Consider the following 15,901-nt stretch of genomic DNA (forward strand, 5'->3'; position numbering starts at 1 on the left):
TCTCCCACCCTCATCTGACTTCCGGTCTTGAAATGAGAGCAGATGTGATGAGTGAGAGGCCTCGAGGCAGGATCAAGGGCTCAGAGGAGAAGGCAGAATATGGTCTCCACTTGAAAAGGCTAAATCAAGGCTGGGGGGACAAGGAAGGGAGCGGGAGGGAGCTGGGGGTCCCAGACACTCTGGTGAGAAGCCTCCAGTCAGCATTGACTTGATTCCTTGCTGCAGGGGATCTTCCTGACCCAGGGATCGAACCCAGGTCTCCTGCATTACAGGCAGATTCTTTACCAGCTGAGCCACCAGGGAAGCCCCGTCTCTCTGTCCACTCACATCCAAATCTTGGACTCCACATCTCCCCACCTCCATGGCCCCGACCTGGCCCAGCCCAGCTTCACTCACCTGGACAGTGCAGCCTCTCTGCCCTGGTCCCTGGCTCCTGCCCTCGCTCTGGAGTCTATTTCCCCCACAGCCCCCAGGGGGCGCCGGTGAACGCCTGAGCCGGGTCGCGTCCGTCTCCTGCTCAGAACCTACCTGGTTCCCAGCTGGTTTGAGTTTCCTGTTGCAGCCACTCTAATTCCCATAAATGTAGCAGCTTAAACGACACGCACATGTATCATCTCACGTTCTGGAGGTTAGAAGTTTGGTTCAGGTCTCAGTGGGTTAAGATCCTGGTGTGTGTGACTGCAAGGCTCTAGGGAAGGATCCTATTAACTGCCCTTTCAGGTATTGGCAGAATTCAGTTCCTTAAGGTCTTAGGACAGAGGTCTCTGTTTTCTTGCTGGTTGTCAGCTGAAGCAGTAGCCTGTTACTCACTGGCTGATGGCCCCTCCATCCATCTTCAAAAACAGCAAAGGGGAGTCTTTTTCATATGGCATCTCTCTGATCCCCTTTGCTGCCTCCTTTTTCTTAAAAATTAATTTTTACTGGAGCCTAGTTGCTTTACAATGTTGTTAGTTTCTGCTCTACAGAAAAGTGAATCAGCTATGTGTATACGTACATCCCCTCTGTTTGGATTTCCTTCCCATTGAGGTGACCATACAGCATCGAGTTCCCTTGTTATGCTGTAGGTTCTCATTAGTCACCTATTTTATACATAGCAGGATATGCATGTCAGTCCCGGTCTTCCAGTTCACCCCACTCTCCACTTCCCCACCCGATTGGTAACCATAAGTTTGTTCTCTACATCTGTGTCTCTATTTCTGCCGTGCAAGTAAGTTCATCTCCACCGTTTTTCTAGACCCCACACATAAGTGATACTAATTCAGTATTTGTTTTTCTCTTTCTGACTTACTTCACACTGTAAGTCAGTATGATTGTTTAACAACACACATCACAATATGTGTGTGACAAATCACATTACAATGTGATTATAGTAACAACAATCTCTAGGTCCATTGCGTCTCTGCAAATGGCACTTTCATTCCTTTTTATGGCTGAGTAATATTCCACTGTATATACGTACCTCATCTTTATCCATTCCTCTGTTGATGGACATCTAGGTTGCTTCCATGTCCTGGCTATTGTAAATAGTGCTGCAATGAACATCAGGGTGCATACCTCCTTTTGAATTGTGGTTTTCTCTGGATATATTCCTAGAAGCATTATTGCTGGGTTGTATGGTAGCTCTATTTTTAGTTTTTCAAGGAAGCTCCATACTGTTCTCCAGGCTTCCCAGGTGGTGCTAGTGGTAAAAAACATGCTTGCCATTGCAAGAGACATAAGAGATGTGAGTTTGATCCCTGGGTCAGAAAGATCCTCTGGAGGAGGGCATGGCAACCCACTCCAGTATTCTTGCTTGGAGAATCCCCATGGACAGAGGAGCCTGGTGGACTACAGTTCTTGGGGTCGCAAAGAGTCAGACACAACTGAAACGACTTAGCATAATACTGTTCTCCAGAGGAGTTTTAGCAATTTACACTCCCACCAACAATGTAAGAGGGTTCTCTTTTCTCCACACCCTCTCTGGCATTTACTGTTTGTAGAATTTTTGATGATGGCCATCTGACCAGTGTGAGGTGATACCTCATTATAGTTTTGATGTGCATTTATCTAATAGTGATGTTGGGCATCTTTCCACGTGTTTGTTGGCCATCTGTCAGCTTCCTTCTGCCATACTTAAGGGCTTGTGTGGTTAGATTGGGCCTGCCCTATTATGAGGATAACTTTGTCTGAAGATCCTTAATTACCAAGTTCCTTTTGCCAGACAAGGTGACACATTCACAGGGTCCAGCAATTAGGACATCTTTTGAGGGCCATTATTCTGTCTACCACGCTCCTCACTCAGAGTGAAACCCCAGATCCTCACTAAGGCCATGAGACCCTGCACACTCTGCCCCCATCGCCTCCCTGCCCTCATCTCCCTCCACCTCCTCCCCTCTCTCCCTCCCTCCCGTCACAAACTCATCAGGCACACTGCTGCCTCAGGGCCTTTGTAGAGGCTGTTCCCTCTGCCTGGATCAGCCTCTCCCAGATATCTGCCTGCCTTCTCCCTCACCTCCTCCAAGTGTCCCCTCACCTGTCCCCTGCCCGGGGCAGTCTTCCCTGTTACACACAACTCCCCTACCACTGACTTACAACCATTACCAACCCCTATCACAGCCTTGGTTTTTCAGTATTGCACTCACCACCTTGAGATACAGCCAAAGATGTTTACTCATTGTCTGCCTTGTCTCTTGTCTGTCTCCCCCGCCTCCCCAATCAGAGGACGTCAGGTCACCAGGGGAAGTACTGGTTCATGGCCCAGGGTTTGAGGAACACTGCTTTAACATATGAATGGTGGAGGAAGCACATTCAGTCCATAACACAGGATTACAGAGCTCCTGAGTGCTGGAGCTGAGATTCAAGCCCAAGCTCCTACCCACTGATCCTTATAGAGGATGGAGAAGCAGAAAGCTTACAGAGGGGAAGAAAGAATAGATCAGAGAGCCAAGAGAATGCCCTAATTTCTACCTAGGAAGCCTGGAATTGGCAAAACCTGAGCCCACTGGGGGCCAAGAGCACCCTAAGGTTTTGCAGCATGAGTTGTTGCTTTAAACCCTAAATTGGACCTGGTCATTCTTTTGCGCAAAACCCTCCATTGGTTTCTCATCACTCTTAGAAAAAATTATGCGCTCCTCCCCATGACCAATAAGCCCCTGTCACATCCCTGCTCTCATCTCTTGCCACTATCCTCCCTGACTTCACTCCAGCCCCCTTGATATTTCGCAAACACACCCAGTGAGGGCCTTTGCACATGCTTTTGCTGGCATTTGCAGGGCTTACTCTCTCTTCATTCAGGTTTCAGTTTGAGGCGTAGACTGTTTCCTAATATTCCTTTTTCCTTGTTTTTTTGGTAAGAAATTATTTTTCATTGTGATAAAATACCCATAGGCAAATTTTAGTACATGAAGTATATTCACAATGTTGTATACAACCATCACTATTGTCTAGTTCCAGAACTTTTTCATCACTCTCAATGGAAACTCCACGCTCTTTGTTCAGTCACTCCCCATCCCCCCTCCACTTTCCTGTCTTTTTTTTTTAATTATTATTTATTTATTTGGCTGCACTACATCTTGATTGTGAGATCTTTAGCTGCAGCACGCAAACTCTTAGCTGCAGCCTGTGGGGTCTAGTTCCCTGACCAGGGATCAAACCCACCCCCCTGCACTGGAAGCGTGGTTTCTCAGGCACTGGACCATCAGGAAAGTCGCTGCACTGGGTCTCTGTTGCTGCTCTCAGGCTTTCTCTGGTTGCAGTGAGCGGGGGCTACTCTTCATTGCAGTGCCCGGATTTCTCATTGAGGTGGCTTCTCTTGTTGCAGAGCGTGGGCTTTAGGCCCTTGGGCTTCAGTAGTTGTGATGCTCGGGCATGTGGACTCTTCCCAGACCAGGGATTGAACCTGTGTCCCCTGCATTGGCAGGTGGGTTCTTAGCCACTGGACCATCAAGGAAGACTCTGTATTTGTATTAATAGAACAATCCCATTTTTTAAGCTAGGTGCACAGCCATCCAAGAAAAAGACAACATTTCCCAGCCTTCCTTGAAGCTATGACAATGTGACTTCATTCTGACCAACGGCATGTGAGCAACTGGCAATGAGTGCACCTTCTGGGCAGTGCCCTTGAAGGGGAGCAGAGGAGCCTCCTCCTGACCTTCTCCTGTCCCATTGGCTGGAGGGTGGATGTAATGAGGGATCATCTTGTCCCACTTTAGAGGTAGTAGAATAGAAAACAGAAAGAGCCTGGGCGGCTACCACAATGTTACCAACTCTTCTAGCCCTGGTCATTTATACCTAGGTTAATAAGTGAATGCTCAATAGACCTATCTCTTTTTGAGCCACTGTAATGTTGGGTTTCTGTTCTAACAGCCAAAATTTTTTTTGTTTGTTTTAAAAAATATTTTATTTATTTGACTGCACCCAGTCTTAGTTTTGGCACATGGAATCTTCAATCTTTGTTGCAGCATGGGGGATCTTTTAACTGTGGCATGTGGAGTCTAGTTCCCTGACCAGGGATCAAACCCAGGCCCCCTGCATTGGGAGTAAGGGATGGTCTCAGCCACCGAACCATCAAGGAAGTATCCAAAATGATATTGTAACTAATACAGAATTTGGTAATAGAATCTAAACTATGTGGAACTTCCTTGGCAAGTGGGCAACTGGTGATGATTGAGATATGAGAGGTGGGGAAATGCATGGCCTTTGTTATGCAGGGACAAAACATTTAGGAAGCCTAATGCTATAGACAGAATATAGGAAGCCTACTGCTATAGCCCCTCCAACTGAGAGGTTGAAACCAAATCACCAGTGTGATGGTATTAGGAATTGGGGGCTTTGGGGAGGTGATTAAGTCATGAGGGTGAAGCCCTCATGAATGGGATTAGTGCCCTTATGAAGAAGACCCCGGAAAGCTCCTGGCCTCTTCCACCAAGTGAGGACATGGGGAGAAAACAGCCATCTATGAAGCAGGCCCTCACCAGACACCAAATCTGCCGGGACCTTGATCTTGGACTTTCAACTGGGGTAAATAAATGTCTGTTGTTTATAAGCCACCCAGTCTGTAGGATTCTGTTATAGCTGCCCAAACAGACTAAGGCACCTGCCATCTCTGCTATCCTTGAAGACAGCCTATAGCTCTAGGGAGAGTGGTTGTCTTTCCAATACAAACCATGCACCAGTTATGACTATTATGTGAGTCAGAAATAAACTTGTGTACCCTTTAAGTCATAATAATGTTGCCCTCAGGCTTCCCTGGTTGCTCAGCAGTAAAGGATTCACCTGCCAATGCAGGAGACATTGGTTTGATCTCTGGATTGAGAAGATCCCCTGGAGAAGAAAATGGCAACCCACTCTAGCATTTTTGCCTGGGAAACCCCATGGACAGAGGAGACTGCCAGACTACAGTCCATGGGGTCGCAAAGATTCAGATTGGACTTAGCGACTAAACAACAACATTGACCCTGCTCTCCATGTCCATTCAGCTCCTGAGTTCAGATGGCAAGAGTCTGGATGGACAGTTCAGATAGTGACAGAGATTTGCATTTTGCAAATAGTAGACTTTTGGGCAGTGAAGAGTACCTGTGTTTGGGGACCTTGTTGTTACAGCAGCCTAACATTTGCCTTAATTAATACTTACAAAATGGACTGCTTCCTTTGAGTATTACAAAGATTCAATAAGGGAATACACATATAGCACCTAGCATGTGCCAGGCACATAGTAGGTGCTCAGTCAATGGTCATTGATTTCCCCCCACCATCATCACCTCTGTTTTAGGGAAAGAGATGTTCCTTCTCAAACTTCTGGGGAAGATGCTTTGGTATCTCTTGTTTCGAGACAAGAAGACTGGTCCCCAGCCTGGCTTCCTCTCCAGCCAGAGCTCCCATCTGGCAGACCCCCTCCCCACAGCTTATTCACTCTCCTATCTCTTCTTCTGATAATGTTGTTCCCTCCCTGTACTGCTTCTTGCCTGATTATTTCCTTTCACCCTGCCCTTATTCCTTCCTTGAATTCCTCTCCACCAATGCTGTAAGCTCTCAGCCAGCAGCCAGCTGCACAGATCAGGGCCAGTTTCTCACAAAACTTTTTATGAACCTCCCCTGACTACTAAGTGGTTAAAAATATCCACTCCGCCCAGGCAATTTTGCTAAGCTGGTGTCAGGGGGAGAAAGGGAGACGCGGGAGAGCTCACAAATGAAGCAAATTGCTGAAAATCGGATTTTTACTGTCTTATCTAGGAGCCACATGAGAGGAGAGGAGATTGCAATTTCTGCCGGAACTTTCTCACATCCCCGTGTCTGAGGCGAGAAAGTGGCAGAGAGGAGGGGAGAAGCAAGGGAGAGAAGAGAGAACAGAAGGAAAGATAGAGGCTAGGGATTTCCCTGGCAGCCCAGTGGTTAATACTCTGCGCTCCCACTGTAGGGGGTGTGGGCTTGATCCCTAGTCAGAGAACTAAGATCCCACATGTTGTGTGGAGCAGTGGAGGAAAAAAAAATATTTAGAGGCTCAAGAGGGAGAGAGCGAGAAGGTTTGGATGCTACAACCCCAGCCTGGGGCACCTACTCTGGCTATATCTCTCTCAATGGTTCAGCAGGTAGAGAATCCACCTGCAATGCAGGAGACATAGGAGGCTGAATCCCTGGGTCAGGAAGATCCTTGGAGAAGGAAATGGCTTCCCACTTCCTTCTTGCCTGGAAAATTCTTAAGTATTTTCAGTTAAAAAAAAAAATCAGTATTTTTTCAGTAAAAAAAAAATTCAATATTCTTGCCTGGAAAATTCCACGGATAGAGGAGCCTGGTGGGCTACAGTCTGTGGGGTCACAGGAGTCGGACACAAGTGAGCACACACACACAGATTTCTCTCAAAGCCCCTTTGGTCACAGCATCCAGTTTTTTTAAACTTTATTATTATTATTATGGCTGCCTGGCATGTGGGATCTCAGTTCCTCGACCAGGGATCAGACCTGTCCCCCTGCATTGGTAGTACAAAGTATTAACCACTGGACCACCAGGGAAGTCCAGCATCCAGTTTTAACTGCTCATCAAGTTGGTGTAATAGGTAGGAACCATGCACCCACTTTAATGATGAGAAAACTGAGGCTCAGAGAAGGAAGCTTTTGCTCAATCGTAGAGCTGACTCACTCGATGAGAGTGAGAGTCTAGAACAGGGGTGGGGAAATTTTTTCTGTAAAATATCAGAGAGTAAATATTTTCAGCTTTGGCAGCTACACGCTCTCTATAGCAATGACTCAACTCTGCCCTTTTATGGTGCCATAGACAACAAGTAAAGGAATGGGCATCTCTGTGTGTCAATAAAGCTTTATTTACAAAGCCAAGTGGGGAGCTTCCCTGGAAATCCAGTGGTTAGGACACCATGCTTCCACTGTGAGAAACACAGGTTCAGTTCCTTGTCAGGGAGCTAAAATCCCATGTGCCACTGGATGTGGCCAAAAAAATAAAAAAACAAAACCAAGTGGCCCACTGGATTTGGCCTGGGGCCTTAACTTGCAAACCTCTGGTCAAATGCTGTACTGTCCAAGATGGTAGCCTCTAGCCACCTGTGGCTATTTATACTTAAATCCATTTGAAGTAAACAAAATTAAACATTCAGTCTCTCAGTCATGCTAACCATGATTCAAGTGCTCAATGGCTGGACTTCCCTCGTGGCTCAGTGGTAAAGAATCTGCCTGCCAATGCAGGAGACGAAGGAGGTGCGGTTTCGATCCCTGGGTCGGGAAGATCCCCTGGAGGAGGAAATGGCATCCCACTCCAGTATGCTTGCCTGGGAAACCCCATGGACAGAGGAGCCTGGCGGGCGACAGTTCATGGGATCACGAAAGAGTCGGAAACGACTGAATACACACACAATGGGCTTTTTACTTTGTTTCATCACCTCCCCACCACATCTCTATTCTATAAAATAGACATGACAGAGCATGCTTGCACGTTTTCTATTAATAGTAGTTAAAGAAATGATATTCGGGTCTGTGGAAAGGCCTTTATACTTTTATTTATTCAAACAACAAACATTTTGCCCACTGCTCTCTGAGTGCCAGACCCTGCAGTTGGTGTTGGGGACACAGAGGAGATGGAGACAGGCCCATTCTGGGTTCCTTCATTGCTTTTTAGTCTCTCTGAATCACCTTCCACCCACATAGCTGTGTGGCATCCTCTGATGCTTCGTTCAGGTTTTCTCTCTTGCCACCTCCTCCAGGAAGGCTTTCCTGACCACAGAAGCTCAAAAGAGAGCCTCTTTTAAAAAAAAAAAAAGAAAAAAAAAAGAGAGCCTCTTTTTCATGCTCTTTACTCTGCCTGATTTCTCTTCACAGTTCTCCCTGACGCTGTGTTATATATCCACTTATCTGCTTATTTGTTTTCACCTTCTCCACCAGAACTGAAAATCCATTAAAGCAGGAATTTAGTTCTGCTTTCTCTTTGACAGGAATGGTGTTTGTGAGTCCAGGTTTTGGAACTGACTTCCTGAGTTTGCCTACTCCCTCCCTTCTTGCAGGCTGTATGAGGTTCAGCCAGATGCTTGGGCTCTGTCCATCTCCGTTTTCTCACCTGTAAAATGGAGATAATAATAGTATGTTGAATGGTGGCCCCCAAAAGATACACCCATGTGCTAATGCCTGGACTCTATGAAGTGATCATATTTTGAAAAAGGATCTTTGCAGAAATTCCACGGTGGTCCAGTAGCTAGGACTTGGTGCTTCCACTGCAGGGTGCGTGGGATTGATCCCTGCGGGGAACTAAGATCCAACATGCTTCATGGCACAGCCAAAAATAAGAAAAGAAAAGGGATCTCTGCAGATGTATTAAGTTAAGGATTCGAGATGAGGTCATTATCTTGGATTATCTGGGGAGGCTCTAAATCCAATGACAAATATTCTTATACAAGAAGAGACAGGCTCCTCTGTCCTCCACTATCTCCCAGAGTTTGCTCAAATTCATGTCCATTGAGTTGGTGATGCTAAACATCTAATCTCTAAGCATCTCATTCTCTGTTGCCTCCTTCTCCTCCTGACTTCAATCTTTCCCAGCATCAGGGTCTTTTCCATTGAGTTGTCTCTTCACATCAGGCAGCCAAAATATTGGAGCTTCAGCTTCAGGAACAGCCATTCCAGTGAATATTCAGGGTTGGTTTCCTTGAGGGTTGACTGGTTTGATCTCCTAGCAGTCCAAGCGACTCTCAAGAGTCTTCTCCAGCACCACAATTCAAAAGCGTCCGTTCTTCAGCACTCAGCCTACTTTATGGTCCAGCTCTCACATCCGTGCATGACTACTGGAAAAACCATAGCTTTGATTATACGGATCTTTGTCGAAAAGTGATAGCTCTGCTTTTTCATATGCTGTCTAGGTTTGTCATAGCTTTTCTTCCAAAGAGCAAGCGTCTTTTAATTTCATGACTGCAGTCACTGTCAGTAGTGTTTTTGGAACCCAAGAAAATGAATTCTGTCACTGTTTCCACTTTTTCCCCTTCTATTTGCCATGAAGTGATGGGACCAGATGCCATGATCTTAGTTTTTTGAATGTCGAGTTTCAAGCCAACTTTTTCAACTACCAGCCTGAACACCAAAGCGGGTGTTTGCAGGATAATGCCCAGAAGAAACCTCACAACTGTCATTTGCAAGCCCTGAGTTGCTGCTTGCCATGGACCAGAGCAGGAATGGCTCCTGTTTCTCTCCTGTCTCACCAATCTTGCATGAATGCCTCTTAATTGTACACTGCATTCTATAACCCTGTTGACAGTGGAGTTTTAGATGTGTAGTTACCAGAGGTGCAGAGTTGCTAGCAGACACCCCAGTTCAGTTCAGTTCAGTTCAGTCTCTCACTCGTGTCTGACTCTTTGCAACCCCATGAATCGTAGCACGCCAGGCCTCCCTGTCCATCACCAACTCCCGGAGTTTACTCAGACTCATGTCCATTGAGTTGGTGATGCCACACAGCCATCTCATCCTCTGTCATCCCCTTCTCCTCCTGCCCCCAATCCCTCCCAGCATCAGGGTCTTTTCCAATGAGTCGACTCTTCGCATGAGGTGGCCAAAGTATTGGAGTTTCAGCTTCAACATCAGTCCTTCCAATGAACACCCAGGACTGATCTCCTTTAGGATGGACTGGTTGGATCTCCTTGCAGTCCAAGGGACTCTCAAGAGTCTTCTCCAACACCACAGTTCAAAAGCATCAATTCTTTGGCGCTCAGCTTTCTTCACAGTCTAACTCTCAGCACACCTCAAAAGGGTGAAACATGGAGGTGGTGATGAGAAGGATTCAGAGCAAGAAGTTGGAAGTGATCCTGAGCCATGGTGGGGATCGGACCACAGTCCAGATGTCCAAGACAGCCTCCTTATTCCATGAGGTTTTTCCTCCCCAGGTGTCTCTTAAATTGGGTCTTCCCTACAAAAGCAGCAAACACTGGGCAACAAAGTAGAGCCCTGGGGATGAAGGAGATGTTTAAAAGTAAAGAATGGAGCCATATTCATTGGTCAAAAGAAATGAGCTACCAGAGCACGTGGAGGAAACTTAAATGTATTGATGAGTGAAAGCAGCCAGTCTAAAAAGGCTGCAGACTCTGATTCCAACTATATGACATTATGGAAAAGGCAAAACTATAAAGGCAGTCCAAAGAAACGTGTTGCCAGGAGTTCTGGTGGAGTTGGGAGGAATGAGTAGGTGGAGCACAGGAGGGTTTTCAGGGCAGTGAAACTATTCTGCATGAAGCTTTCATGGTGGATCTGTGACATCTTGCATGAAATGTGTAACCCCAAGAGTGAACCCTAATGTAAACTGTGGACTTTAGTTAGTAATCAATATTGGTTCATCAGTTGCAATAAGTGGACCACAGCAATGCAAGATGTTAATAATAGGAGAAATTGGCAGGAGAGATATGTAAACTGTCTGCACTATTCGTCCAGTTGTCCTACAAATGTAAAACTGCTCTAAAAAATAAAATCTCCTAATTACAAAAAAAAAAAAAAAGTAGAGTGACTTCTTGGGGCTGAATTGTGCTCCACTGTGCAGGTGTTCTCTGATAATCAGAAGGAGCTGATTGCTTGAGCTGCCATGAGTGTACTAGACAGTGAGCTTTCAACCCACTAGCAGTCATGGGCTACTCACCTTGAGCAGAACTGAGGACTAGCCTGGCCTGCTTCTCTTATCCACCTCAGAAGTCTGTCTCCAGGATCTGGGCTCCCTTGGCAAGAACTATCTTGGTCTCTCCTATATTAGTAAGCAAACTGGACCTTAGTTTCACTATCTGTTAGTGGAGATATAATATATAGTAGTCAGGACAGCCTAGGTTATGCTACATAACAAACAAGCCCAGATTGCTGAGCTATAAGGGGCTGTGTTTACAGGTTCCAGACACACTGTTTGCCAGTAGTCAAGAAAATGTGATTTTCAAAAAAGGATCAGTTATATACAGCAGGCCCAGGTTCGCAGCAGATAAGGGGGGCAGGGCAGATGTTTTCAAGTTTCCACTGTGGAAACTGAAAACCCAGAGATGCAGACACTTTCGTAACATGGGTGCCTGCCCCCTGCCTGGAGCCAAATAAGGAGACTGAACAGTTTCAAACTCAGCCTCTCCCAGCATCCACTCTCCCAGTCCTAGAGCAAGCCCCATTCTGTTTTTCTCTCTGCCCCACATTCCTTCAGAGCTGGACGTTAATAAACTCATCACTGATGAGCAGGGAGCACATCTGCTGAGGTTTTAATTACAGCAGAAAATTGGCCCAATTGGTATTTAATGTAGAGTAAGTATTGAGTTAACTGGTCAGGGCAGGAGTTGCTGAGGTTTGCATTGAGGTGTCCTGAGCCCTGCCTGGCTAGGTATCCCTGGGAATCTCTGAGGGCAGGTGGGGGCATGGTTCTGGTTCTCTGGGGGCTTCAGGAGGACCCCGCAGGCCCTGGAAGAGAAAGGGAAGCAGGCTGGGTGAAGAGGTGAAAGGACATTTCTAAAACCTCAGCTCAGAGCTCTGCTCTCTGGCCTTGGAAATTTCCTCCCCATAATACTTGATCACCAGCTCATACAGGTAGCAGGAGGAAGGGTTGGGGCTCCCACAATGAGGGTGTAGGAGGTGGGGAATGAAGTGGAAGTCTGCTAGGGCTGGAAGAATTGGGCTCCCAGGTCAAGTTTACACCAAGTGAATTAAATTTTCTGAGTGAGGACTGGGGAGGGGAGAGTTCCCTGTCCTTTTACACAGCCTCCTGTGTCTCCCCCAGAGGATGTGATAGAGGCAAACCTTCCAGGAGAGCCAGTGCTCATGAGAGCAAGAAATGAAAATCCCCAAACAATCAGAGGATAGGAGGAAACAACTCCACCCAGAATCCACTGTGGTTTATGAACTTTCCATACATTCCTGGTCCCCAGGATGACTGCATCTCACCCAGAGAGACAGTTTAGAAATCAGAGCAGAGGTCCTGGAGGCAGGTTGCCAAGACGCTGTCTCTGACTGCGTCACTTACCAGCTGCATGACTGAGGGCAAGTCACTTAAACTTTGCCTCAGTTTTCTTACCTGTAAAATGGGGGTGTAATGTCAAACCATTAGGCAAGACTAGGCTTGGCTGCAGAAACAAAAAAAACCAATGTCTCAGTGGCTGAAAAATCACAGTTTATTTCTCACTCATGTTTCATGTCTGTTTTGGATCATTGAGGGGAGGCTTTGCACATCATAGTCATTGGTGGAGCATTCACATTCTGGAACATTCTGGAACATTTCTGGCTGTCACACCAGAAGGAAATAAGAGCTTTGCAAGTTCCTGCACAGGCAGTTAGATGCTAGAGCTTAGGAATAATGTGTCAGTTCTACTCGCAGCTCATTGGTTAGAACTAGTCACATGACCTCACCCACAAGATGGGCAGGAAGCACCATTCTTGGCCAGCAGCACTGGTTGTTGTGAGTCCATAATGAGTGTGAAGCGCCTGGCCCGTAGTGAGCACCCTGTCCGTGTCCCCAGTTTTGTGTTTCAGCAGGAAAAGTGATCCCATTCAGATGCCTGTTGTCCTTCTGACACTGGTTGAGCAGGATCAAGATGGACTAGTGGCCGGAAGCCTGGAAGGTACGCTCCAGGTGTGTCCCAGGGATGTCCCATCACTGAGGTCCAGGTCAGGGCATACTTGTGCCTGATCCTGAGCCTGGACAAGACCACAGAGTTCCATCATGTATTCTGGGGTGGGAAAGGTGAGCTGGAGCCTGCCTGGGCCAACAGGCACCCCCCAACCCCACAGAGATGCATGCCACCCCCACACCATCCATGCTACCTGGGCAGGGCCAAGTGCTCCTGTCAGCTCCAGCCTGCAGCCCTGAACCTCCCAGAGACAGCAGTCTACCATACCCCCGCATTGTCCTTCATGTATCTGCCGACTGACATCCTTTTCTCTTGATTCACTTGGAACTGAGTCCTTTCACTCACTCAGTTCTCAACCCAAAGAGAGCAAGTGACAGATCACAGGTGATGAAACAAGCTCTCAGAGGCAAAGTCACCCAGTGTCTGCCCCCAGAAAGGGATGGAAGCAGAATTCAAGCCCAGGCTGCTCTGTCTACAGAGCTTGTAAAAATGTCACCAGGGACTTCCCTAGTGGTCCAGTGGTTAAGAATCCACCTGCCAACGTAGGGGATGCGAGTACAATCCCTGGTTTGGGGAGATCCCACGTGCTGAGGAGCAACTAAGCCCTTAAGCCCCAATTACGGGAGCCCACACACCCTAGAGCCCAAGCTCTGTAGCGAGAAGCCACAGCAATGAGAAAGCCGAGCGCTACAGCTAGAGAGTAGCCCCCACTCACCCTAACTAGAGAAAGTCTGTGTAACAAAGACCCAGCACAGCCAAACAACAAAATTAATTAATTAACATTCTAAAAATGTCACCAGCCTGCTTCTCTGAGGCTAACCCTGTGTCCCCCACTAGTCCCCCACGTGTTCCACCAGCCTCTCACAGACTTCCCCCTCAACCCAGCCCCTGAAAGCAGCAATCATGCAAGAGGTACTGGTTTTCCCATCATCCAACCGGAGCTCCCTTTCAAAGTGGGAACTGAGGCCTCCTAAGCATCCAGGTAGCAGCCCCAAAAGGTTAACATCACCCAAGGGCTCGAAAAGCACCAGCTATGCTAGTGAAAGTCCAGGCGCCCTCCACGGATGTGGCCTGATTACACCAACAGAGCCCAGCCAGGCAGCTCCTGGGCCAGGAGGCTTCCTCCGGCAGCTTTGGCTTCAAGGAGGCACCAGAGCGATGCAGCTTGCCAGCTCTGAAATCCTCATCCAGCTCCTGTGGGGACGGTGGGAGGCCTTGGCCAGCCTGACCAGGAAGGGCCCTTCACCTGGGCTTTGTAGCCACATCGGTGGATTCCCAGATGGGGAGAGAAACGGGCAGTGTCCTGGCATGCTGGCAGGCAGAGGGAAAGAAGTGCCCATCTGCCCTTCCCAGGGGGATTCATATATATATGCACATACACACACACACACACACACATACCACACTGCCCCTCCTCTGTTACAGGGGGCCGAGAAGACCCCCTGCCCCCCACCTCAAAGCTTCCCAGGCTCATTCCTGCAAGCTAAACCCTGCCTGGGGCCTCCCAGCCCAGAAAGGGCAGGAAAGGAGAGTTAAGCAGGATTTAGAGACCCGCCCACCTGCTGAGAGATTAGATGAGATCAATATACAGAGAGCTGGGCCAAGATCCCCTGGAGGGGCTCGTTAAGACCCATGACCCTGAGAGGTAATTAACAGGCTTGCAGGGGTTGGGCCAGAGTATCACCCCACCCTCAGCCAAGTACTCAAGCAGCCCCCAAAGAGAGGGCTGGAGTCCCGGCTCCCTCCTCACTCCTCCACACTAGCCCTCCGGTTCCGAATCTGGGTCTTCCATCCAGGTATGCTCCTGGGGTAGTCTGGAGGAAATCACTGGAATAGTCACTATCGTTTATTGGGTGCTTGCTGTGTGCCGCTACCTGTCAAAAGCTTTAGTTAGCTTCTCAGTTCTGACCACAATCTGGGAGCAGTCGCTAACACAATATCTACTTCTCAGACGGGGCACAGAAAAGTGAAGGAGCTTGTCCAAGGTCACATCACCAGTAAATGATAAAGACTTCTCTGGTCAGAGGATGAGATGGTTGGATGGCATCACCGACTCGATGGACATGAGTTTGAGTAAGCTCCGGGAGTTGGTGACGGACAGGGAGGCCTGGCGTGCTGCAGTCCATGGGGTCGCAGAGAGTCGGACATGACCGAGCAACTGAACTGAACTCCCTGGTGGTCCGGTGATTAAGAATCCATCTGTCACTGCAGGGGACACGGGTTCTATCCTTGGTCCGGGAAGACCCCATACTCCGCGCAGGGCAACCAAGCTGGTGCACAACAGTTTCTGAGCCCGCGCTCTAGAGCCCTCGAGCCACAACTCCTGAGCCTGCGAGCTGCAGCTACTGAAGTCCATGCGCCTAGAGCTGTGCTCCACAACAAGGGAAACTGCTGCAACGAGAAGCCAGAGCACCACAACAGAGAGTGGCCCCCACTTGAGGCAACTAGAGAAAGCCCACAAAGCAGCAAACACCTAGTGCAACCAAAAATAAAAATAATCAATTTTTTTTTAAAAAGTAAATGATGTATCTGGGATTCAAATCCAGGCCTTTGGGAACCAAAGCTTGGGCCCCACCCTTGTGAACTACAGCTTCTTTTACTTTCTCCCCATCCCCTGACCTGCTCAGACTGCTAGACAAGATGACACCAGTAACACCACCATATTGTCCCCAGTCATTTCTATGGCACCTGTAGCCACTTAGAAGTCAACTGAGCATCCAGATGAAAGGGAAAAGTAAGTAGGCACATACTACCAGCCAAAGCACATAACCCAGAAGGTCTATAAGCTCCAGGAAGATGGGGATCCCATTAATCTTATCTTGAGAAGCATAAGGACCAGCATGGGGTGAGTGGTCATTATC

Source organism: Muntiacus reevesi, chromosome 1, assembly GCF_963930625.1.
Source record: "Muntiacus reevesi chromosome 1, mMunRee1.1, whole genome shotgun sequence".
Classification (NCBI taxonomy): domain Eukaryota; kingdom Metazoa; phylum Chordata; class Mammalia; order Artiodactyla; family Cervidae; genus Muntiacus; species Muntiacus reevesi.